This window comes from Drosophila grimshawi, unplaced genomic scaffold (genome assembly GCF_018153295.1).
Source record: "Drosophila grimshawi isolate 15287-2541.00 unplaced genomic scaffold, ASM1815329v1 contig_848, whole genome shotgun sequence".
NCBI lineage: Eukaryota > Metazoa > Arthropoda > Insecta > Diptera > Drosophilidae > Drosophila > Drosophila grimshawi.
In genome coordinates, this window is record NW_025063692.1 from 8,580,606 (window position 1) to 8,606,121 (window position 25,516).

The 25,516-nt window shown below is 37.6% G+C and overlaps 1 long non-coding RNA gene across 1 annotated transcript; it reads left to right on the plus strand.

The window, feature by feature from the left end:
* The first annotated feature begins 22,089 nt into the window (after positions 1 to 22,089).
* LOC116805661 lies at positions 22,090 to 22,702 on the plus strand. Its single transcript, XR_004365326.1, has 3 exons — positions 22,090 to 22,186; positions 22,282 to 22,450; positions 22,597 to 22,702. It is a non-coding gene; the product is annotated as an uncharacterized LOC116805661 (long non-coding RNA).
* Positions 22,703 to 25,516: the final 2,814 nt, after the last annotated feature.

Below are 25,516 nucleotides of genomic sequence, written 5' to 3' on the forward strand. Positions count from 1 at the left end.
TTTTGCTGGTTACTGTCAAACTAATACGGCTGCCATATTTTTGATGAGCGGATAAGGGGCAGGTGAATCGCCGTGGCGCTGAAGCTGTGACCAAATAAGCATCATTAAGCGCTTAGCAGGCGCCTCAAGTGGTAAGAAAGTGTGCCGGCATCTTGCCATCTTGCCATCTCTCGCATCCAGGCATCCCGGCATCCCAGCATCCCGGCATCCCGGCGTCCTGTCATCCTGTCATCCAGTACATTCTCGGCTGCTTTCAGCCTGTGTGTGTGCTGTGTGCAAAAAGTGATTTTTTACAAAATTTCAATGATGTCATTGTACCGAATATGGGCGACAGCTGCAGCCGCCGGCCGATTTCATTTAGACGCCATCCCAACTTGCCAAATCCGCTTAGAGCTATGGAATACAGGCACAGGTGGGCGGGTAGGAGGCGGGCAAAAGCGGGGGCCGAGGGGGAAAGTAAAACGTTTTTAGAAAAGCAAAAACGTGTCGAGCCCGAAAAATTTGCGACAAGGTGTTTGTAACGCAAATGAAGCAGAAAGCAAAGAGTGAATGGCAAATACATAAGAAAGAAGGTACTTATATATACTCACGCACACATACACGCACACACACACACACACACACTCAGATACACCCACACACGCACTTAAGTGTCTTGGGCTGCTCCTTTTTGCTCTGCGTCATTTAAAGTACCGCATCGGCAGCAAGTTCCCGTTCCCGTTCCCGTTCCCGTTTCCGTTCCCTTTTCCTTGCCCGTATTTATTCCCGTAGGCAGCGTAATGAAAGATAATGAAGATGGATCGGATATCAAAGAAAAAATTTGTCTTAAGTCCCCATGGATACATGCGACTTAAGCTTGCCACACGACACTTTTGGCCAGCAGCTGCCTAGCCACAAGCCAAGGCAAACACTTCAATCAGAATATTCATTGACCAAAGGGCGCATTTTAAATGGCAAAAAAAAACAAAAAAAACAAAAACAATTAAGTTGTTGAGAAAATCAACAAAAATTACACACGAAAAGCACTTTACCCACTCATGCATACATATATAGACAACATACATATATAACAAATCGAGCAGTAGAAGTAATTTGTTTGTAATTGTTTCCATTATCGGATCAATTGCCTCGCACTCCTGGCAATGCTGCCACCAGCGTTGCTCATTTGGGTGGCTGCCAGTGGCACTGAAATTGTCTACATATGCCTTACAGAGATGTGACATGTTAATATTCTGCGACTGCAACGCGAGGCATGCCCCCTAACCACAATGTTCATTGTTTTGGCTATGGAGAGACGCAGGCAGCTTTAATATTGGCTTGTGATGCTGATCAAGAATATATATATATATATATACTTTATGGGTTCGGAGACGTCTTCTTCAAAGCTTTACAAGATGAAAATACCCTTTGCGAGGGCATACAAATGGTAGATGATAGGTTAGAATTATACAGAAGGTTAGTCAACTCAGATTTATATCGATTGGCGTTGAGCGAGTAAAACAAAAAAGCAAATATCAATTTGAACAATTAAAAGACAACTTGGGAAAACAGCACTTTGCATCTACGCCGCATTGCAATGAAATGTTGCTTAATGTTTATCTAATCTTTATCTGCTGATCTGCTGTCTTTGGCAACAATGAGAATATCCATTGTTGTTGACTGAATAACAATAATTAATTGTTAATGGATGGCAAAGGGCAATTAAATCAGCAAAAGCACTTGTCAATAGTTGAATACAATCTGTGGATTTATCTAGTATAATATATATTCACATACATATTTCTGTTGTGAATTTATTCAGAGACATGTGCAACCAATTAGCTGCTTCAATATAAACGAAATGATCATGATTGTCCCGTGACCAATACGTATGCATGTGGTATGTGGCATGTGGCATGTGTGTGAAACCAAATTGGCATTAGTTTAATTGCCAATAAACTTGATTGGATGGAAAATACTGGGACAACATGCATGCCACGTGTTATGGCTTGTAAATTTCTAGAATGAAATTACATAAATTGAATTAACTAATTACATGGATGAGTTAGTTCCGCCACTCTCCATGACAGGGGGTAGACAGGCAGCCAGGTAGCCAGGTAGGCAGGGAGTTATGGTTTAGGTGTAAACAAACCAAACAAACAATAACAATTCCAGGAAAACTTTGGCTAGCTGGCATGCCACGTTGTCGATCAGGTTTTCGTCCACCTGTGTGTCTGTGTGTGATGCTTGTGCCCGAAGAGTTGATATGGCAAATGAATTGAAGTGTCCTTGTCCAAGTACAATAAATCCATATAAGTCGCAGTAAGAGGTTTTATTGTCAAGACTACAATTCTAAGAAGTTTCCCTTTCGATTCGGTAATCAAATCGAAATAATATATTGGGCTTGAATCTAAGATGCTTTTTCATTAATTTTAATGCGCTTAACTTGCTCAGATGATGCCGCACTGCAAAAATTGTTCCGTTCAACACATTTTGGAATGGAGTCTAATTGAATCAATTTATTGCTTCTACTTTTGGAAGGTGACATTCTAATAATTCAAAGTCTTACATCGCTTGAAGATGATCTATTAATTAAGGATTGATTGGACACTTTTAAGTTGGTTAGACAGAAGGGCTTAGTTAAGCTGGAGCTTGAAGAACTTGTTAGAGATATTGATATTATTAGTTTATATAGTATCATAATAGAGCTGAATACCGATCAAAATTCGGAAGTAATTCATAACACTTGTTTGAGTAAATAAATTGAAAATTAATACTTATTTGTTGCAGTGTAAGTTTTGTGCTCGATGTGTTAATGTTCCGCACTTTGCTCTGAATAAACAAGTGCATAGACGAGACGAGACCCCGGAGAACATATTGTCGTTACTCGTATATTTTTATATATACTATATATATATATATATACTACATATGTAAATATATGTATGTATATATGTGCATACATCATTTCCATTTTGCTTTCAGTCTGTTTGCGTTTAGCGCTTGTCTAAAAGGAAAGTCGCTTTAAGCCTCGCATTTCCATGCCAATTTATTCCGCAACAGTTGGACAAATTTCCTAAGGACCTCAGCTCGCACTAAGCCCAGTACAACCCAATGCCAATACCAATACCAATACCAATACCAATACCAATACCAATACCAATATCATTTTATATTCACATTCACATACACATTCATATTCACATGGACATCCACATCCAATTCCGGTCTTTGATTATGTTGAATCTGTCTTCTTCTACGATTTTGCGACCTAAGGCGTTTCGTTTAGCTTTCCCTGATTCGAATCTACATATATGTGTATACATAACATATATATTTATATATTTATATATATGTGTGTGTGCCAGGACTTTTATACGAGTTAGTTTTTTCTTCGTTTCTTCGGTGTTGAACTGCAATTTACAACAATTTAATTTACACAGGACTTGAGCTTAGCCGCATTTAAGCTAGAAGTCAGGCTCCCTGCAGCAGTAGCAATTAGCAAGTCAATGTGCCAGAAAAGGTGTCAACAGCTGCAGCTGCAGCTGCCACAGGATATATGCCAAAGCTAAATGGGTTTGCCGCCGCCCCTTGAACATTTCATGGGATTCGTAATTGGACTTTGGCAGATGTTGTGTTAAATCAAAATGCTAAGTGGAACTTGATTTATTCCTTGAGCCGATTACTAGCTACCTCAAAATCAACACTTGAATCAATTTGCAGTTGCAACAAAGTCCTTTAACGATTATTGCAAGTGTTCACAAAGCCAAACAACAGCTTAACTCTAAAATAGCAGCCGATAGAAATACAATTTCATTTCAAGAATTTTCTCTAAAAAAGACTGTTTTTCATTTCTACTTGTTAGATATAATAATAGAATATTGATAGAAAATATTTCCGAAAACCTTTTTAATATTAAGAAATTGTATTTTACGTATATTTTCATAAAGATTAAAAGCTTTCAAGTTTCCTGCGTTTTTTTTTTTTTTTGTCTGAGTGCAACACAAAATTTACGCACTTGGTTGTTGTGGAGAACATTTTGTTGGCTAAAGTTGGCAAGTAATATTTATGTAAGCGTTGAACGATATACAAATGGATCGTAAATCTTTTCAACTGGCGTGATATTTTTAGGTGTTTTTGTTTTGCCAGTTTCATTGAGGGCGGTTGCGGATCGTTTGTTTGTTAATTGGTTTAGTGGTCACGCCCACAACAAATTTTCAGTGGCACAAACTTCAATAAACACACATCAACACTACTCAGATGTGTCTGAAGCATTTTGCAAACTGTACGTTGAACATAAAATTAGCGGCCTCAAGTTAATTAAAAAAATGTTCGGGACATGCAACAAGTTGACGGCTGGCCATGACGCACGAGAATCGCGGCGGTCGCATCTATTGATAGAATTTATGATTGCCATTGAAAATGTTGAAATTATGAAAGCGTCTGTGATCATGTGTACATATATATATATATATATACATATATATGTGTGTGTGTGTGAGTGAATATGAATATGAATATTCATGGCAATGGCCTTTCTTTGTCATGCAACGTAAATTTATTGGAAACACGTTGCCAGACGCCAATAAATGAAACATAAATTCGAAATGTGACACATATACATACATATACACACATACATATATACACACATACATACACATATAGTACATTTAGTTTTTCAAATATATAACACATATACATATATATATATATCTGTAATTGTGGCATATAAGTGAATTGTGTGGGCTGCTTAAGAGCAGATCCAGAAATGTACTTTTAATTGAAGTGCTAATTGATTTGAAAATATGATATTCTTTGCTGATGTTAGCCCCAATCGCCATTGCTGTTGAAGGCTTACAAGTCTGTGATTGTAATGGAGATGTTGCTAGTTTAGTTGTATTAAGATCAACTTAGATCAACTAAGAGCATCATTTTGCTGAAAATCGATTACATAGAAATATTGCAATAACTCTTCTTGGAATGAGCAACTGGTAAGCACTTGAGTTAAGCAAACTTTTTCAATTTGCCACCGTCGCCTCGAGGTGCACTTTGTCATCATTTCAAGTTGCAATTGAGTTAAATGACAAACGCTGCTGTCTATAAAGTCCTGCTCTCTATCATGCGGGGTCTCTTGAGGCATGCTCCATTCACTTCACTGCACAAACACGCAATGTGGCCAACCTGGTCAGAGAGCAAGGCATAAACGGCGAGTGGCATATAGAGTGGTTTATAGCAATTGCATTTAATTGCGAGCCCCAGTGCAATTAGTCAAAAGCCAAAGAGCCAGAACAAGTACAAAAGCAACAGCAACAGCAACAACAACAACAGGTTAACTTAACTAAATGCAGCACGCGAGCACTTAAAATGTTCCCATAAGTAGACATGTAATGTAATATCAAGTATCCCCACCTAGAGCCGCTTTCACTCCACTAAATTGCCTTGGTCATAGCATAGCCAGCAAATGTTGACCACTGAGCCATCATTTGCAAACTAAATGGCGAACTTCACATCGAACCACTGCCCTGAACCGCTATACCACTACACCAAGTCATTACACCGAAACACATGCCGAACAAGTCTGTGTGCACCACCTGGTCCACTTGGTGTTAGCCATCACATAGTGAATAGTCAGCGCTTCTTTGGCATTAGCTACAAATGATATTCTGTCCTGTTCCGCTCACCTCCTCGCATGTGGCAAGGATATGTGGCACGCTTAATAACGGAGTCAAAGCCCACCAATAATTTTCCAAATGAATACGAAAAGAGCAAAACCAAACAGGTACAGTAAGCACACGCTAAAACGAGAAAAGCAACTGCAGTGAATATTCAGTGGAGCAAACGAAATGTTTCAAATATTTGCTGTTGTTTGTTGTGGACAGACTCGAGTCGAGCTGATCATGAAATATGTGTTTTAATCCCAATTGAATCGGAAGTGCTTCTAGCGTGTGTGTGTTGTTGTAATTGTGTGTAATTACTTAGTGGCTCAGGTTTTAAGTGTCCACCTTACACAATTGTAATCCTCCTGAAGTGCTTTCAATTATTCAACATTACTGGTTGCACTTCAGCAATAAGCACTGTAGAACGCTATCTGCTCAAGCGTTCAATTTGTTTCAGCCCTAAGCGCGGCGCCTGATAAGTTTTCTTCATTTTTTGTTGTCTTTTTTTTTGTATTTTGTATTAATGCAATGTCGACGGCTTCTTTCTAGTTGGAGTTGCGGAAATTGTAGCATTGAATCCACAAAAATGACACAAACACACACATAGCTGCCGATGCGAACTCCTCCTGCTTCGCCTGCTTATCCAGCAGCTGCTTAGTTAACTGTACAAATATTGGCCACGACTACGGCCAAAAGCTGAAAGCAAACAAGATTTTTCCATTGCCACGGGCCGCTAAAAAAAATGCAGCCCAAATATGTGCATATGTGTGTGTGTGTGTGTGTGTATATTGACTGTTTGTCCTGAATTCACTTTGGAGCGAACGGAGCAAACGGTTAAGCAAACTTGTGCTCAAATTAAATATTTTTTTACTTCGTTTGGCTAAAAAGTTGACTTTTTAAGCACTCTCAGACGATATGCCAAAACTGATATGTGGACAACAATTAAGGGAAAAACAAATTTATGCTTTTTGCGATTGAATAACTTTTTTTTTTTTTGTAGCGTTTCGAATAATTAGTTGATGTTGATCAGCAATGTTGACAACAATGAGGCTAATGTCGCTTTCTTATCTGGACATACATTATTATAATTATTATTTTCCTACACTTCTTGGGGTGGTCATCAGTGGAGAACTTAATTACATTTACTACTCATGTTAATCCATTTGCCAGACTTTTTGGCAATACGATCCCTTAGGCGAAGGAGGCTGAAACGCAGTTTTCGGATTCCGGCTAATAGCACACATAAATACAAATTGTCGTTTCATATTCCTAGCACATTTCCTTATCCTCCGACGGCGAAGGCTTCTCAGATTCGGGCTGCGTGTGGTTGTCAGTTGGTTAGTTGGTTGGCAGATGTTCCTCTTAAATCATCATATTCATGCACTTAATACCTGTGGCATATGGCTATTGTAGACATCATGTTGATGATGATAATTATATTAAAAACAATGTGTCATTTGTCATTTTAATATTCCGGTTTTGAAACAATAATTGTTGTTTGCTTTAAATTGAAGTGCATTGAATGGAATAACATGTTCTGCATCGTTGCAGTTGGTTTTGCATTTTCCTTGTGGTGGACGCCAGAAGACACGTCCAACTGGCGGCCGCAACGTGCCATGCTTGATAACAGCAACAACAATAACAACAACAACAGCAGCAGCAGCAGCAGCAGCAAAAAAGAAAAACATGCAGCTTGTTGCGCATAAATTGCCACCGGCGTTGTGGGCGTGGCAAACACAATTTTGCTATTAGTTAAAAGGATTTTGATTGCAATTAGAAAAGGCACTCTGCTCCGGTGAGGTAACACAGAAAAACAGAGATGAGGAGTGCTAGCTAGGAAGAAGGGGGAGTGGAGGGGATGGGATAGAAGAGCAGGAATGCAAAGGGAGGGTAGAAATGATTATGGCCAAGACTCGTGGCAAAGGGACACGCACGCGTTCCACTTTGTCATGGGTCATTGAAGCAGATTAGCGCACAAATTAACCAATTCAATATGCATGAGATAATCAATTGCATAATTCATGAGGCTTATGCGCATTTTAAGTTGCAATAGCTGTAATAGTTGTAATAGCAGAAAATAGCCGCCATTTCGATTAAAATTTATTTTCCTGTTTTTTTTGTTGGTTTTTTTTTCCACTATTATTTTTATATTTGCTTTCAGATACGGATACATATAGATATGTAAAGAAATCGATTAATCGATAAGTGCAAATAGATAAAACCATATTTTCTTTCACAAATTTAGTGCTATATATATATATAAGAAGTGTTTAAATTGTCGCGATGAAGGTGTGCACAAGGAAATCGATAATATCGATAAATGCAAATTAATAACACCACATTTTCTTTCATAGTTCTAATGGTGAAGTGACCAAGTTGCAGGGTTAATTGCTACTGACGTACTTCAAGTACCGGCATATATGTATTTTTCGGCCACGCCCACACGCCCCGTTGCCGCCACCCTTGGCCACTCCGTGCATTCAAATCGCGTAATCATATTACTCCCCAGCTGGTATTACCAAATTCCGGAGGGAGATTATAATAGTCCGTTTCGAACATTGGTAAACAAAAAATGTTCGGCCACACCCACTTACGGCAACCACAAATCGCCGGTAATGTCTATAGTTGCCACAGTTTTATAGCCAACCTTGCTAAATTTAAAAGCTACCATTAATGACAGTCTTTTTGAGTGCTCGACGTTTATTGTTGTTTGGGTTGTGTTGTGCGTACAGCAGTCAAGTACACAAGAGCGCAAAAACACAAACACAAAAAGTGTATACACTTTCTGTGTGTGTGTGTGTGTGTGTGTGTGTGTGTGTGTGTGTGTTTGTCAGGATGTCAGGATGTCAGTCTGTGCATTTTAAGCACGCTGCAATCGAGCGACGTTTAGAAAAGCGTCTCCACGGGGCATATGCTGATAGTGGATTGCAATCGCATTGAATGAATTGCTTTTGAAATTGGCCGTAACAAAAGTCAATTAAAGGTGCACAAGTGCTAATTATGTTATCATTATTTTGACGATAAACTGTGTTATTTGGCAGGTAAACAATAATTAATCCACTTAAGCACTAAACAGTGTTGCTCTTTCCTTTGTTTGATTATTTCATTCCAATCAGAGCTTTACTCTATGTTTAATCTTTAATGTTTAATATAATAATTATTAAGTAAGAACATAATTGTTTTTTTTATCTTATTTATATGCTGGTTTGAGAGATATTCTTCGTCCACGTTTATATAATTTGTTTTTACTGCTCTAATACCTATCCTGTAAAGGATTCTTCGTTCTACGTGCTCATTTCCATTACTTTTTAACGGAATTTTGCATTACAAAATTACTTATCCAATTTTGTTGGCTGCTTTGATATATTTAAATGAATGCATTGGAAATTCAATTTGAACTCATGCTCCATAAATATGCGCCAACTTAGGTATTTGTATTAAAAGTTTCGATGCTTGTGTTTGTTGTAAATGAGTTGCTATTAATAAAATTATATGCGGACCAACTAATTGATTTGGTAATTGTTCACACGCCCTGCTGCGGCAGAAGGCAGACGGTTGGTGGTTGGGGGTGGGAGGACAGCTGGAGGGAAGGGGGGCCCCCCATTAATTTTACAGGGCAGTCGGAGCTTCGTCATTGTCACGGAATTAAATAATTTAGAGCAGTGTGTGTGGTTATTGTTGTTCGCTTGCTTGGATTTTGTGGCAGCCTCAAAGCAAATATATATTCAATTTAAACACATGCAGCAGGGAAACATGAGAGAGAAATAGAGTGAGAGAGAGAGAGAGAGAGAGAGAGAGCGAGAGAGCGAGAAAAGAGTGTGCATTGTGTGCGCGACAAAAAGAAAAACAAAAACAATTTAATGAAAACGATATAAATGCGGTTGAAAGCGTCTGTCAAAAATATTCATATACGTCGTTCCACATACAGCTGCGGTCAAAATAATAGTACTGCCTACCTCTTAAGATATATTAAATATAAATGTTCTAGAACGCTTTTCAATTTATAATTGATTCTTTCGATCACTTAACTTCTTCACTTTTATTATTATATTTGGGTTCCGGTTGCCAAGGTGTAAAGGTTCCCGGAGGCGCTACGAATGGGCTTAAAAATTTGTTGTTGGATTCGGTTCCGTTATGGTGCTCTGGTTCTAGATCTTATTAAAATGTTAAGTTATACTTCTGAATTTCAATTGGTAGCTATAAATAAATAAATAAAAGAATTCCAGGCTATAATCGATATAATTGAAACTGAGCTGGTTTATTTCGAGTTCAATGAGCTCAATAATACAATATTTGATTGGAAAGCTTTCCAAATAAGAAGTGTTCATTTTGTGGAACTGTTGCATGGCAAGAAGAAAAATTGTTGAGTTGAGCGCGTTGCTACTATTATTTTGACCGCAACTGTTGACTGTATACTCAATGGTACAGCAATTTATTTGTTAAATTCTTCTTTTAAATATTGTGGCAAACAAATCGCCTGCAATTAGACAAACGGCATATTCCATCTACACTTGCTGTGTGCTTCAAGTGAATATTGAATAATGATGCTTCAAGTCAATCGCACAAGTTATTTGATGGATTAATTGTTTGCCGTCCGTGACACCAAAGAGTCGCCGACGTGGCGTATGAGCGATTTTTAATTAGCTACGCTGTGACTAATAAGCAAAAATACGAAAATCAGCAAAATATAATAAAGATGAAGAAAAACAATGTTATTTTCTCTATTTCGATTGCTGTGCGCGAGCTCTTCAAAATGTAAACAAATTCATTTAGTTAACAAGAAACAATTTATGTGCTTCTGCCATTTGTCGGCGCCGCATGGCAAAGATTATTTTTGCAGTCTATTTTGTGCCGTCGTAAATTTTTGGCTGAGCACAGAAACGAAAAAGAAATCGTAAACATTGTCATTTGAAGAAAACAGTTTTTGATTTTTGGCTCTTTCATAATTTTATTGGTCGCTGTGACAGAAACGAAATCTGTTTTATATTGTTATGGCTTAATTAATGCGCTTCGATTTGCGACAACCTCATTTCATCTTTGCGAGCTGTAAACCGTGCTCCTTCTCCTCCTCCTCCTCCTCTGCGGGTTGGCCCATCATCTATCTTACAGGGTTTGATTAATGTGCCTTCTGTATGTGGCTGTATGTGGCTTCTTGCGGCGACTGCAGGTGCGGTATGATTGCCGCCTTTCTATCATCGTTTCATGCGCCCCATTTGGCAGCCGATGAACAACCCGAGTTTTTCTTCATATATTTTTTTTTTATGTCTAGATACACATATAATCTGTAAGAGCATAAAGCAACCGAGCTATTTATTATCGTACACAACAAGTTTTTATTATACGTATTTAATGTTCTGTTTATTTGAAGAAATTTTCTTTTTGGAAAAAAATAGAGCACAATTTAATTGGCATTTAATTAGCATAGTTTGAATAGCAATGTTTTTACATACAATATTTGCAAAAAGAATAGTAAGCCATAAGTCATAAGTAGCTGTTTAGAGCTAATTAGTGAAAGTAGGGTAAAATTTCAATTAAATAGTTTGTATTTAAATCCATAATTTATGGGAGATTCCCCTAACCCAGGTCTGTGCCAATCATAATTGATTACAGAAAATGCTTGCGATTAAAAGTAATCGTTTCATTTGGTAAATTAGAAATCATTTTTCCCAGACGATCACAATTATGTCTCGATATATATATGTAAAATCGTTTTTTCCATGGCTATCATAAATCGATATTCCTGAAACGAGAGAGAGAGAGTGAGAGAGAGAGAGAGAACTTGTACTCTAAATTTCAAGTCCCTTGCTGTAAAACATATCATTATAAACTTCTTACTCACTTTCATGTAATAGGGTAAATTGTTTAAAAGATTGGGCCCAAAAGACTGTCGATTGTCGACTGTCGACTGTTGTCTGTCGACTGTTGTCTACAGCAGCGGTAACTCCATTTGTCTCCAGCTGACGTTGACGCTGTGGCACAAGTTGTAAGTTGTCAGGCTCGTTAGCGAAATGGATCCAGATCAGATGGCATTTAGCTGGCTGTAATCGAAGTGCCGTTTTCTCATTTTATTTATTTTTTTTTGTTATTTTACTGTGCTCTTAACCTTCTGCCATTTGAGCCTTTGAAGGTGCACGTTGAATGGCTTGTGGCGCATTTCGTTGTTGCCACTTGAGCTCGGACTTGGCTGTAGCCGCGCTGAGTGTAACTGAAGTATTATCTTTTGAATGCTGTTGGCCATGTTTAAGCTGCATTTAACTTTGCTGGGCATGCAGATGTTTTTTTAAGTACTTTTTTTTTTTTTGTACATGAAAACGAGTTCTATAAAAATGATTTTTATACACTTGAAATTAACGGCAATTTGGCACTCACTTCAATAAGTTGTGGGCTAAAATTAGTAATAATATTCAGACCCAGTCATCAAAGAATATTCTTATGAAAAAGAAACGGCCTTTGGCAAATTCAGCAAAATAAAGTAAATGAAGACTTTGCTTTTTGTACTTACTAATATACTTGTTTAAAGACTTAAGGGAAGAACATGTCTGTATGTAAATGTACATAAATAAATATATATATTGGCTACTATAATATGTATTAAGTTCAGAGAATTACACGGGCTAAATGTTCTCCATTGCATTAATGATTTCCTTAAGGGTATTTTATTTTCGTTGACTAAAGCAAAATTTTTGTTATAAGTAATTATACACTAAGTCCATTGCAAATGGGTAAAAAGGGTATATTGCTGCATAACAGACAAAAAGAAGCACATCTGATCCTATGCGGTCTATATACGTGATCAGCATGAGCAAGTCGAATCAATATATTTGTTCGTCTATAGATTGTGGACTGTTTAAGTTCTCGTATACCGCATGCAGCTCTAGTTAATTTCATGTTATTAGATTACTTCAGCTAAATCGATTTCCGATAAAAATCCACAATTCTTAAGATATATATATATATGTATAAAACACTTGGTTACAAGATATTTCCTAGTCGAGCTCCCTCGACTAGAACATTCTTACTTCTTTCTTTTTTCAGTCATTTTTTTTCTGTCCCCGTTTTGTGTGCTTTCTGTTCGGTACTTGGTGTTTGGTCCGTTTTTGGCTGAGCGTAAGCTGTAAATGTAAAGGAAAGGCAACCAAAGCCTTCACTTAAGGCAGCATAACATACACATTTACATATGTATATGTGCGAGTGTGTGTGTGTGTGCGAGTGTGTGTGTGTGTGTATGCACAAGCACGTGTAGGCAAACAAATTCTACACATACAAATGTATACGTATAACTTTACATACAAATATATATATATATATAAATGTATATATACATGTATATGTTTGTGCACATAACGATCCAGCAAATGTAAAAGTTTGAAAAGCAAACAACAACAGCGAAAAGGGCTGCTGCCCAGTTGATTTAGTTGTTGCTGTTGCTGTTGATGTTTCTAAATATTTACAAAAATATAAAAAAAAACACACAAAAATAAATCTAAAAAAAAAAAATCAACATAAAAAACTAGAATATAGAAAAGAAAAACTTTATTAATTGCCAGAAAGTTTATGTGTTTCAAGTCGTCGCTCGTCGCTCTTGTGCGCTTTGTTTTGTTTGTTTAGGTAATTAAAAAAATATGGCCGTTTGTGTTTTTTTGTGTTTTGCTTTTTTATTTACGAGTTTAAGCAGCAGCAGCAGCAGCAACAACAGCAATAACAACAGCAATAACAACAGCAATAACAACAGCAATAACAACAGTAATAACAACAATAACAACAAGAACAGCGACAACATCAAATGCCTAGCTGGAAGTGACGTCAGAAATCCATCAGGCGTCTGATGTCGACTGCTGCTCTTTGGCGCCCCCTTATATAATGCCCATTTCGGCGCTTACCATGTCGTATGCGTAATGCTGCTTTATCTGCTGGGCGCTGGGGCGGCTTACATAAGATGTGTCCACAGCTCTCTAGGCAGCAGCAGCAGCTGTCCGACCAACAACAACAACAGACAGCATCGACAGCAGCAGTTAAGCACGTGTTATTTTCTATGTATACATGTGTGTGTGTGTGTGTGTGTGTGTGTGTGTGTGTGTATGTGTGTGTGCTTGTGCGCGTACATCGAATTGACACAATTGCCGACAATGTCAATGCCTTTGCCCCAGTCATGTGGTACAGTGGAACTTTGTCACGCACTCAAAGCGTATAATTGCACGTACATCATGTGGTCGAATTTAAAGGCGCCATAAATGGGTGTCACTTGTTTTGAGTGAAATCTACTAGCTTATATTTATTTACATATATAATATATACATATATATAATTCGAATATTATGTCAGTGCTGTGATTGTTGTACCAAACAAATGCATAATTCTGTTTAATTCTGCTGTAAATCAATATTGTTTAATATTGTTCAATATTGATTAAGCTCAATCTTTTCGTGCATCGACAATTGATAAATGCGCTTAACGAGTTTTATTCTATTTTATTTGCCAAACAATTAACTGTCATCATTGATCACTTGATCAACTCAAATACCAATTATTATGTATCGAACAGCTGGCTGCTTCTGTCAGTTTTCGCAAAGTTTCGCATATGTATTGAACCACGGTCGTTCTGCTCATTTTTGTCTAGTTGAGAGCGTGTTCAAAATGCGCAGACGTCACTCATTTTCGGCTTGAGTTGTGCTCATTTGTTTTTCGTTTGTAGGCTCAGCTCAACACTTTTCACTCAACAAACTCACTCAAGATTTGGCAATTTGCCTTCTGCCTCTTGTTGTTGCTGTTGCTGTTGTTGTTGTTGTTGCTGTTGCTGTTGCTGTTGTTCTTGCATCGAGCGTTGCCCTTGCTTGTGGTGGCTGCTGTTGCTTTTATGTAATTACTTTTTTTTCTTCATTTTTATTTTTGGCTTTCTTTTGCTTTTCTTTGCGCTGCTTGTTTTTTCACCTTTCGATTGTTGTTTGCTGTTCTTCGTTTTTTTCTTCTTCTTCTTCTTATTTTACCTTTCTTCAGCCGCCGCCAATTTGTTTTGTGTGCCGCGGCAACTTGAAGCATCCATAAATTGTAATTAAAGCGAATAGAACGCAGCCATTGTGTGAATCTCTGTTTTTGTGTTTAAAATTAAATGACAGACTTTTGCAGTCCAGGTGCACAGATAGTGATGGGCTGGATTCAGCCTTGGAGTGGGCCGAGAGGAGCGAGGGATACAACATCCTTGGCCGCCAAAAATTAGCAAGACCTAACTTCATTTGAAACAAGATATAGAAAACTTATTTTCTGATTAAATTACCTCACAATGTAGCTGTTCTTTTTGTGCAAATTAACAGTATTTTGGTTGTTAGTATTTGTGCTTAAAGAGTTATGCCTCAAATTGAAGCGTTCTTGACTTGACTTTTAGCCGTCGAAATGTTTGTGCATTTGTAAATTGTTTGTGTTGTGCCTATTTTGATGCATGAATTAATCAAACGAAAACTAAGTAATTACTCATATGAAAGTAAGGATAACTTTCTTATTTTCCACAACATAATTCACATTGCGAAAACTGAGCCTATTTGTTGCAAGCATGATTTGCTGTTCATCATATTAATGCCAAAATTCTGGTCTATTGTAATTTTGAATTACAATACAGCTTGATTGCTGCTGCTGCAAAAAATCACAATTACAAACCTGATTTAACATCACCAATATTCCACAATTGTTTGTTTCTTCCCTAATAATTCAGTTCGATTAAATGAAATTTTCGTGTAAATTCTGTACTAAGCAATATATTCCATATAGATTTCAATACGGAGTTTGCATGTGTGCATTAGAGAAGCATTAAGGTGATTTGGTGGCTGCCAAATGAAACAATTTTATAACATAATAATTGATTGATGTTCCATTCGCTAATTGGAAATCGCATAGATAATTGACCAAAAGAAATGTCAATTAGGCAACTTGTTGAAATGAAATTGATATAAACTTAACCATCGATGTAATCTAATCATATTTGGGGCGCAGCCAAACAAATGTTATAATATAATATACATGAGACGTCTGCCCTTTTTGATTGAGATAAAAACATTGAAAAGAAGGTCACATTGGGCAAAATAATGACTTGCGTAGAAAGGACGGTCCGCTTGAAATATGATATGATGGCTGAATATGTACTTATGCTCAGGCATTGGAATGCTACAAATTTTAACGAGAAAAACGCGATGACCTTTTTATTTTTCTTTTTCTGTTAAGGTAAACTCGGCCCAGATATAGATACGGACACATTGATACCCGCTTGTCATGCGAAGGACAGACCAGAACAGGACTGGGCAGGACAGGACAGGACTGGGCAGGACAGGACAGGAAAGGACAGGTGTTGGGGGTCTCACAGGCTGCCAAAAACTCTATTGTTGTTGGGCTAGTATACACATTGGGGCATGCCCCGAAAGTAGAAAAAAAGGAGCGAAAATGAAAAAGCTACGAGCAAAGTGCAATCGAAGATTTTGTTAATATACTTTATGAGTTTTGCCTGCGCGACGTGTTACTGCCTGCCTGCCTGCCTGCTCCGTCCAGCCCCGCCCTGAGAGCCATGCCTCCGGCGGGCATTGAAGGCCAAAGTGTAGCCTTTAAAGAGAATCGAGTCTATGAAAAAGTTTGCAGTCCATGCCGAACCTCAAATGCCCTTGCAATTGAAAATTAAAATTAATTTAATATATATTTGTGATAATTATTCAAATGAATAAATATTTATTGTTTCAGTTGTGAATAGCTTTAAAAGTATTTTAAAAATTTATTTAATAATTTTAAAATATTTTTTTACCGTCTGTTAAGTTTTGTGCATGATTGATAAGTCCCACAAAGTGTGCAGGGTATGCCTATTGACATTGCCTTAGGAAAAAGTGACAAATCGACTGACTAACTGACTGAGCAACTGGCTGACTGTCGGAGTGACGCACATATTGACGGGCAATGGTGGCTTCATTGTCGTCTCTCTGTTCGCTTTTCACTTTGCCACTGCTTATCCACCTGGCTGTGGGTCCCCAGTGGCAAGAAAAGGAAAAGGAAATGGAAATGGGGCGAAATAGCAACAAGCATTTGGCTGCCTCGTTTCAATTTGCCCATTTTATTATATATACAATATATATATATATATATATTATGTACATATTATTTATTTATTTATTTATTTTAGGCTCTGCAATATTTGCTTGCCAGACATCCCAGCATAGTTTCCTTTACTTCTTTACGTTAATATCAAGCAACCGCAAAAGGTATACCTGCATATATCTATCTCTCTGTGCGTATGTGTGTATTTTGAATTGGCAAATGTTGCAGTGCTGTTTAGGGAATTGAAAGTAAATAATAAAGGGACTCGTGGCCAAACGAGCAGCCTGACAGAGAGAGGTGTTCAGTTCAACGCATACATGCTTTGGCCAAACCCTGTAAAAGGGTTAATTTACTTAAGGTTACATCGTCAAATACTTGAGCCAAGTTTTGCATATCCGGCCCAGCTAATTGGTCATGCGATATGAATACCGATGGGAATTGTCCCTATTCTCAGCACCGCCCAGCCCAGCCCAGTCCACCGAAGCCCATTCTGGTTCTCATCCTGCCCCGTCTCGTTCCGTCCCGTTGCAATTCATTTCCGCTCAAATTGCAAATTCAATAACGACGACAATGGTCGCTGCTACTTTTGCCTGATGCTGCTGACTTGCTGACGACACCAACACTGCATAATTTGTTTGCCATGCCCCATCCTCCCCGAGGCACCCTACCATATGGATAGTAGGAGTAGAGGACTGTCATTTTCATGTCAATAGATGTCATTTTCATGCGCACAAATCAACGGATATTGAGCACTGACAATTTCCGCCCTACACAAATTCTTTTGCAAAACTTTTATTCAGTCAGTTAGTTATTTAGTCAAACAGTTCGACAGTCAGTCAGTCAGTTAGTTAGTCATTCGAGCCACTGGCACAAGTAGTCATGTCTTGGCAGCTACTGCCTCCTACCAGTTTTCCTAGCGTAGGCGTGCCATATACCCCAATGTTGGCTGCAACAACTACTGTGGCAGTTGACAGCAGCCAAGAAGAAATGGATGGAGATGGAACATCGCTAATTGTAATTAGAAACACTTGTTGATTGCAACGCACACAAATCAGATGCTTTTTAAGCCAAATGAAATATATGAAATGAAAGGAAGCTGTTGTAATTATGCTCAGAACCTATTGCAAAATGGTTGTGCAAGAATATGTAGCTGGCAGATGTAACCAATTCTAGCCCCATAAATATAGATAAATTCGTAGTAAGGATCAACTTCAAAAGTTGGCAAGATTTTCATCAAAATCGGTAGCGAAGTTAATTTAATGAATTCGTCCCAGTTCGTGGAAGTAGTCAACTTTTTGGCATTGCCAATATTATTCGGTACTGCTTCGGATAGTAGATTAGCGATTCTAGATACAAGGTTCTCTTCGAATATATGTCTAGATACTCATCTTATTGGCTGAGATGTATCCTGAACTGTCCTTGTTGTCTTTGTGTTTCGCATATCTCTAGAGCTTATTTTCTGCATAAATAAATGTTGGATAAGGTCCTTGGGACTGCTCGACTGTTTTAGTTGGCACTGCGCTGTTTGTTCAAGCCACTCGATTGCCTTTTTTAGTTGAGTTTTATGCTGAGTATTGTAATTTTTAATGCGCCTCACAACTCTACACACACACACACACACACACCCACACACAGACACACACACATACATACTTATAACTGGCGTATCGATTGTGAGCTGACGTAGAACAAAGAACAATGCTGATAGAAAATTCCTTTTGAGTGCCCGGACGTACACTCAAATGACGCTCCATGGGATTCAAATGGCCACAGAGCAAACAACAACCAGCGAGTTCTCTATCTATCTGTATATCTATATATCTATCTATCTGTCTGTTTGTCTGTCTGTCTGTCTGTCTGCCTGCCTGCTTGCCTGTGTCTGTTGGTATGTCTGCCTGTCTGTCTGCTGGTCTATCCAAAACAAATAATCGTTGGCTACTGCTATTCCAAAGGCTTATCATATTGTATCTCTAAGTCTAATTCAAACTGTAGCTTGGTTGTTGCCAATTTGCCTACTTTTGTCGCATTTAAATTTCGTTTATTGCCAACCGGGGAGCTGTTAAATCATCAAGGGCAAAGCTCACCAAATCGGCAAAGAAAACTACTGTCATAAGACAAGAGAAACCCGTTCATGAATATCGATTTATCAATTTATTATCCTTGCCAGTTGATAATGTTTGCTTCATTTATCATGCATAACATAAACTAAACAAATAGGAATAAGATGTTTAAAAGAAATAATTGAAATATATCGATGGGCTTGGTAATTAAGGGAAAGAGATTATTAAACAATGATTGTTTTTCATTGTAGGACATTCAAGTCTTATAAATATATCTGAAAAGTAATAATAATAATAATACTTAGAGCATTGAACTACATATTGACTATTGATTTAATATTGCTAGCATAGCTTTAGCCAACTGTTATATAATAAATTTAAACCGTCAAGAGCAAAAACTAAAGCTGAAAGATTTTCTCAATGTGAAGAGGCAACATTTTCATATATTCATAAAACGATTTGTGTCCATTACGCTTATCCTCTGCTAATCTCTAGTTATGTATTCTCTGCTAAACTGAAAATAAGCCACACAAATTGGGTTTTCGGTTGTTTTTCGTTACCAAAATTGTCGAACCTGCCATCAATGCATCAATCGGTTCAGTTGTAATGAGCTTACAAATATGTCTGAGTGTAAACGAATGAATCTGAATTTGTGAGTGTGTGAATTGTGCCCCAAAGTGTCAAGCTGTGTGGGTGCCTGGATCGGTTTGCAAACCAATTTGATTTAATTGAGATTATGTGCTCCTATTTGTGCAGACTAAATTATATGGGTTCCTGTCTATTGATACCGCACTGTTAACTGCAAATTTAAGTGCACATCGATTGACAAGCAAATGAACTGTGTCTGGCTGTATTCATCTATTGATGAACTGATTCACAACCAGATTACTTGAGAGCTTTTGGTGAGATAATTGCATATAAATACGAGATAAGTGTAAATTAGACAAGAATATGTCAGAGTTTGCTTCTCATTTGATTAAGTGGCATGTGCATATATAGCATCTGTATTTATATACAATATATGTAGATTGGTTAAGGATAGAGAATAAATTTAATTTTATTTTACACACTGTGAATGTTTAACAAGTTTTAGGTAATTTTCCAAAATGTATGAAGCAATAAAGCAACCTTTAATTAAAAATAATCCCAAGGTATGAATATAATTTAATTTGAAGAATCCAGAGCAACACTTATAAGATAATGCACGCAAGGGTTGCTCAAAAACCACACTGTTCACATTCAGGGAGGTGGAAAATACAACGATTATTAATTTGTGAGAGCTCTTAACGGGCGCCGGTGTGCAAAACAGCATTTTGGGAGAAGCTTTCAGGTCTCGTCTGATTATGGATGAGATTGTTAAGCTTAGCTGGGTTCGAATTTGAGATACAATGATCATAGTTTGGAAGAGTACAACTTTGGAAGTTCGATAAACTTTTACGCTTGATTAGAGTTATGACAAATAATCAAATAAAAGTTGATGTGTTTGAAAACCATTCTAGAATATGTTGGCAGACCTTAGAGGCACTGTCTACTGCATGATTGATTATATTTATCTATTTATACTTTTCAAATAAATTGCCAGATGTGTGTTTGCTTATTCCAAATGCGGTATTCGGTATTCGGTATTCTGCTTATACATTTTTCTTACGCGTTTTGTGTATTTGTAGGCCAAGGTCAATCACCACCATCCCCCCGCACCCAATATGTGAATGTCTTGTGGAAGATAGTTCGTTGCATTTACTACTACTATTGACTTGTCCGTCCGTGGATACTCTTATCAGAGTCCGAGTCGATTGCAGTCAAATGATTTTATAATACGCATTTATCATTTATGAAAGTGGGGCGGGAGGGCACTGCGTCATCAGCGAACTTCATTATTGCCAACAGCTAAAACAATAGATTGTTATCAATTTATATTTTGTCGTCATCAACATCATCATCGTTACCATCATCATGGTCGTGTATCTGTGCTCCAGTTTATTTTCATTACGTTAATTCATTTGTAAATATTTTCCTTAACTTTTATAGCCAGCTTCGCTGGCGCTGTTGCTGTTGCTGTTGCTGTTATTGTTGTGGTTTTCACTGCTTTCATTCTTGTTTATATACCGATTTTCCAGCATGCCAACATCCGACTTGCCCTCTTTCGAGAAGTGAATGCAGTGGGGCAAAGGGTTATTTTCTATATATATTTTTTTTTTGGGTGCTCATTTTTATTGGAACTTTTTGTCATTCAGATCGAAACTGGCAATTTGAGCAGCAAATAAAAAAATATCTATCTAATCATGTTTGTGTAGCGCTGCTTAATAATCAATTATATTCGATTATATTAACTTAAATGGATTGATGTCATATGGAAATTTGTGTTGTGAAGGATTCTGTGAAACCTCAAATTATTCTCTATGCTTTTAACCACTGTGTAGTTCTTGGTATTGTTTTATTTGCTGTCTAATGTGTCTGTTTTGTGCATTTTCTGTCCCATCACTTGTCGCGTTGTCTATTTGCACCCCACCACACCCAATGGACCACCCAACCCCCCCTGTTCGACCTTCTGCAATATTAGCTGTTTGTTTTTCTATCGCTTGCGTCTGCAGATCTGCAATTGAATTAAGCGAAATTTTCAATTAATTTCTTGGCCACTGGACGCGTATTGTGTTTTTGGCTTCTTTTTTCCAACGTTTCTGTTACAGTTGGCAGAAATGGATGTGAATAGAAGTGAATGGAAGTGAATAGAAGTGAAAAGAAGTGAATACATTAAGTGCAGGCTCAAGCACGTTGGCCATGGGCTGCGGTAATTTCGACCTGTGGGCGTGGGGCGTGGCAGGTGTGGCACTGATTTATGCAAAGCCGGAAAAATTGAAAAACTCAACCCATTAACCGCGAGATGACGTCAGCAAACACAAAGAGGCGCCAGCCACGCAAAGATTACGATGACAACAAATTGATTGCCTTGAGTTTGTTGTTATAAATTACCCAACCCATAACAACTCTGATTTTCACTCCCAATTATAGTTCCTTCAAACTCGAAACATATTTTAAAATCAACTGAAATGTCTGCCAGCTTTTTTTTTGTTGTTTAATAATCTGTTTTTTCTTTTTCATCTGTTGTTCTTCAAACGAAATTTGTAAAATCCAATCAAAAGTTGCAGGTAAATTGAATATTGAACTGCTGTTAAAGAGAGATTATTTGCAAGAGAGTTAAAACTATTGTTATTTTTGCTAGCTTTGAAATTATACATTTTTGCGTATTCAACAAGTTTTCGATGAGTTAAGAACTGCTAACAGAGCCACAAGTAACTTAGTTTTGTAACTAGGTAACTTCGTAAATAGTTGTAGTTACAGACAGAGTTACGCTCAAGTCGGTTAAAGAGTTGGAAATAATGGATGACGTAATGAGGAGCAGCATTCATAAGAGAATGCCTTCAAGTAAGCATATAGTCGCCTTTTGTTTCGCGTCTGGCGTTGTTATGCATTCCACACAGACACAGCCATTTATTTGACACTTCATTATTGTGCACAAGGTGTCCAAGGAGCCAGGACCAAGACGCAAGGCACAAGGCGCAAGGACTCAGGCAGAAGGCATTGGGACTATGGGCTAACTGCTCGCCGCAGCGGCAACTGTAAAATTAATTTGAAATGTTGACTGGTGGCGCGTCTTGGGGCTGCTTGGGGCTGCTTTGGACTGCTTGGGTGAGTTTTTCTTGCTGGTTTGCTGGCACAAGCTGTTCATCCATTCATTCGGTGGCTAAGAAAATGGAAAATGCATATCTGTGGCAGCGTGTATATATTTCTTGAAGTATTTAAAGCCAAACTTTTGTCTGATAATTCTTTAACAGATGGTTAAAATCTTTTTCGGCTGCAATGAAACTCTAAAATGTGAAGATCAAACAAGTAAAGGAATTGAAAATGGATTGCTTAAAACTATTATGTGGCTTGAATCAATGGAAGTAAATTCCAAATGATTTTCATTCAAGTAAAGAGATGCTGTAAAATACGTTTGCTGTGGCAGCTTAAAGCAAGCTTTTTGTTTGAGCTCGAATAATTCGTTCAGCCGTTTTGCATTTGTAAAAATGTTGTTGGGTTTTGTTCGCTTCCCGAAATCCTTTCATCAGGCCAACAAAACTTGCTACTCCTACCAGCGTTTCCAAGAAGCCTTTCGCAGCTAAGCAGCCAGAAGCCGTTAGCCGACAGCCGACAGCCAGAAGCCTGCTTTTGGGGCAGCATTTCAATTTTGTATTTTTAATTACTGAATGCGGCGACGATACAGCAACACTGACTAATTAACACCAGCGTGGCAAGCTAACAGCATACCAGGCGGATGCTTGGCTGTCTGCCAACACTGCCAAACACTCACTGGTCGCTGAATCTGGCGTGCATATACAAAAACAGAAAAGAAGAAAATTAATATTAATAAACTAATTGTTGGCAGCACAACGCGCTGATAGCAGTCATCGCAAGTATCCTTTGGCCAGCATCTGACTTTCGCCATCATCAATGTTTGTATTCCATGGACCGATTGAAAAATGTATATAAATGGGTATAATGAAGCTGTGTAACAATATGCAACAGTCAGTAAAGAAGTTTATCCGATCAGCGAAAAGTTCTCGTTTGCCATACGCATTTCAAGTTTATTTCATTTTATTGATACACTTCATCATTTCTACGATTACCCACTTGCAATAAGAGTCATCATTTAAGCATATAAGATAACTAACTAAAAATGTATATTCCTTGAAATCATGTTTATCATCTGTACAAATTTCATCGAGTTTTGTTGAGAGTATCACAATTGATCTCGTATATTCATATTTACCAAGTTAGATAGTTGCATTTGCTGTATGCATGTGCAAATACGTGCAAATTCATGCTTATATTCTAGGATATCTTCCAGCCACGCTCTCTAGACTAGAGCATTCTTACTTGATATGCCGATGCTTTTGTTATACATATCTGTATGAGAGGTGACCCAACAGCAACAGCAACAGCCACAACAACAACAGCAATAACAAAGAATAACAAGAACAAATCGCCGCCAACACTAAAAATAACAATTTCCGCTCTAATAAACATTTCCGCTTGGTAGAATTTAACATTTTACAATAAATTAAGTGAGAAGAAATAACCATAAGCGATAATCATATAACCATAAAACAAACACATAGCCATAGATGACACACACACACACACATACACACACACACACTCTGTTTTTTCTGTTTGCTGTCTTTTATTTAGGCAACTTTCTTATCGATCAAATGAAGCTTGTTTGCATGCCGCACATACTCACATATGTTGGCATTTCAAATTGATTTTTCATTGAAAGCCAGAATATTGTGAACTATTTTGTGTTGCACAGCAACTGTTTGAGCCAACCATAAAAAGCACAAATTTAGCATCGTGAAACAGTGGATGATTACTATATAGTTATGTGACCTTAATGAAGAAATCTGTTGCTTAATATAAATAAAAACCAGTAATAATGCTGGAGTAGAATGAGCTCAGCTACCAGATACCCTTAAACAATCTATTTTATAATTTGTATTTTTATTGCACAATTGGATTACACTTGTCTAGCTGCATCGTTGGTTCCGTTATTGAAGGATGAATTAAATTTCGATTAAATATGTTTAACAACCTGACTCGTTGTTGCTATAAGCATATGTGCATATTTGGAAAATATGCGCTGATTCAACTCGATTGGCATATGCAAAACTATAAGTTTACCCTCGAGCTCCCTCTTCGTACATTAACAATTTATGATATGTACTAAAAGTCACCTGACACGTACCGCAATAAGCATAAAACTTCATCATAAAGTTACCTTTTCCATTTATTTTTGAAATACATATTGTGAAATGTGTGCTTAACTTACCCTGCAACCAAATTATGAATAATGAAAATCTTATTAAAAGTAGTGACAATGCATATATATGTATGTATATATATAGATATATAGTATATATACATATATGATATATATATTTGATTGGCTCAAATTGGAGCTTGTATTTAGAGAGTATCTCATGGCAATTACTATCGAGCTGATAATTCAAACTTGTTATTATTTTTGTAGCTTGCTGGCTGATTTGCCAAAATAAAATGGGTCATTAATATTTTGTTCACTCACACACAAACACATACACACACACACACACTCTCTCTCTCTCTCTCTCTCTCATTTAGTTAGCAATGTGACTTTTCCATGTCAGGTGATAGAAGGGGTGGCTGGTAAGGGGCGGGGGGTGGCGCGTGTAAGGCATCTTTAGAAATGCGTCGACTGTCACGTACTTGTTAAATTAAAAACGATTACTTACTCAAATTTGCTGTCGCCTTGTTGCACTTAATTTAAATTGTTATTGTTATTATATCTATATAAAGTCAGCGCCGCCAGTCGGTAGATTCTCAGTTGTTAGCCTGGAAATAGGTGGCCCTCTGGGACTGCTGAGTGTATTTCAATTAAAAGTGTATGCCGCAAGGATGCGCTGCCTGGCGGTTGAGGAGTGGAGAGCGGGAAGTGGGGAAGATTGAGAGCGCGTGGCGCTGACAGCATTGAAAATAATTTTTGCCAAGTAACCGAAACAGCAACAGCAACCGTAATGAAAATGGAAAATGCTTGAAATAATGAAATGAATAAAACTGAATTATAAGCATAACAAATACAAGAAGAAAGTGTATAGAGTAACAAAAGGAAAGGAACCAAACAAAAAAAAAAGACGAAAAACAAAAAACAAAAAAACAAAAAAACGAAAAACAAAA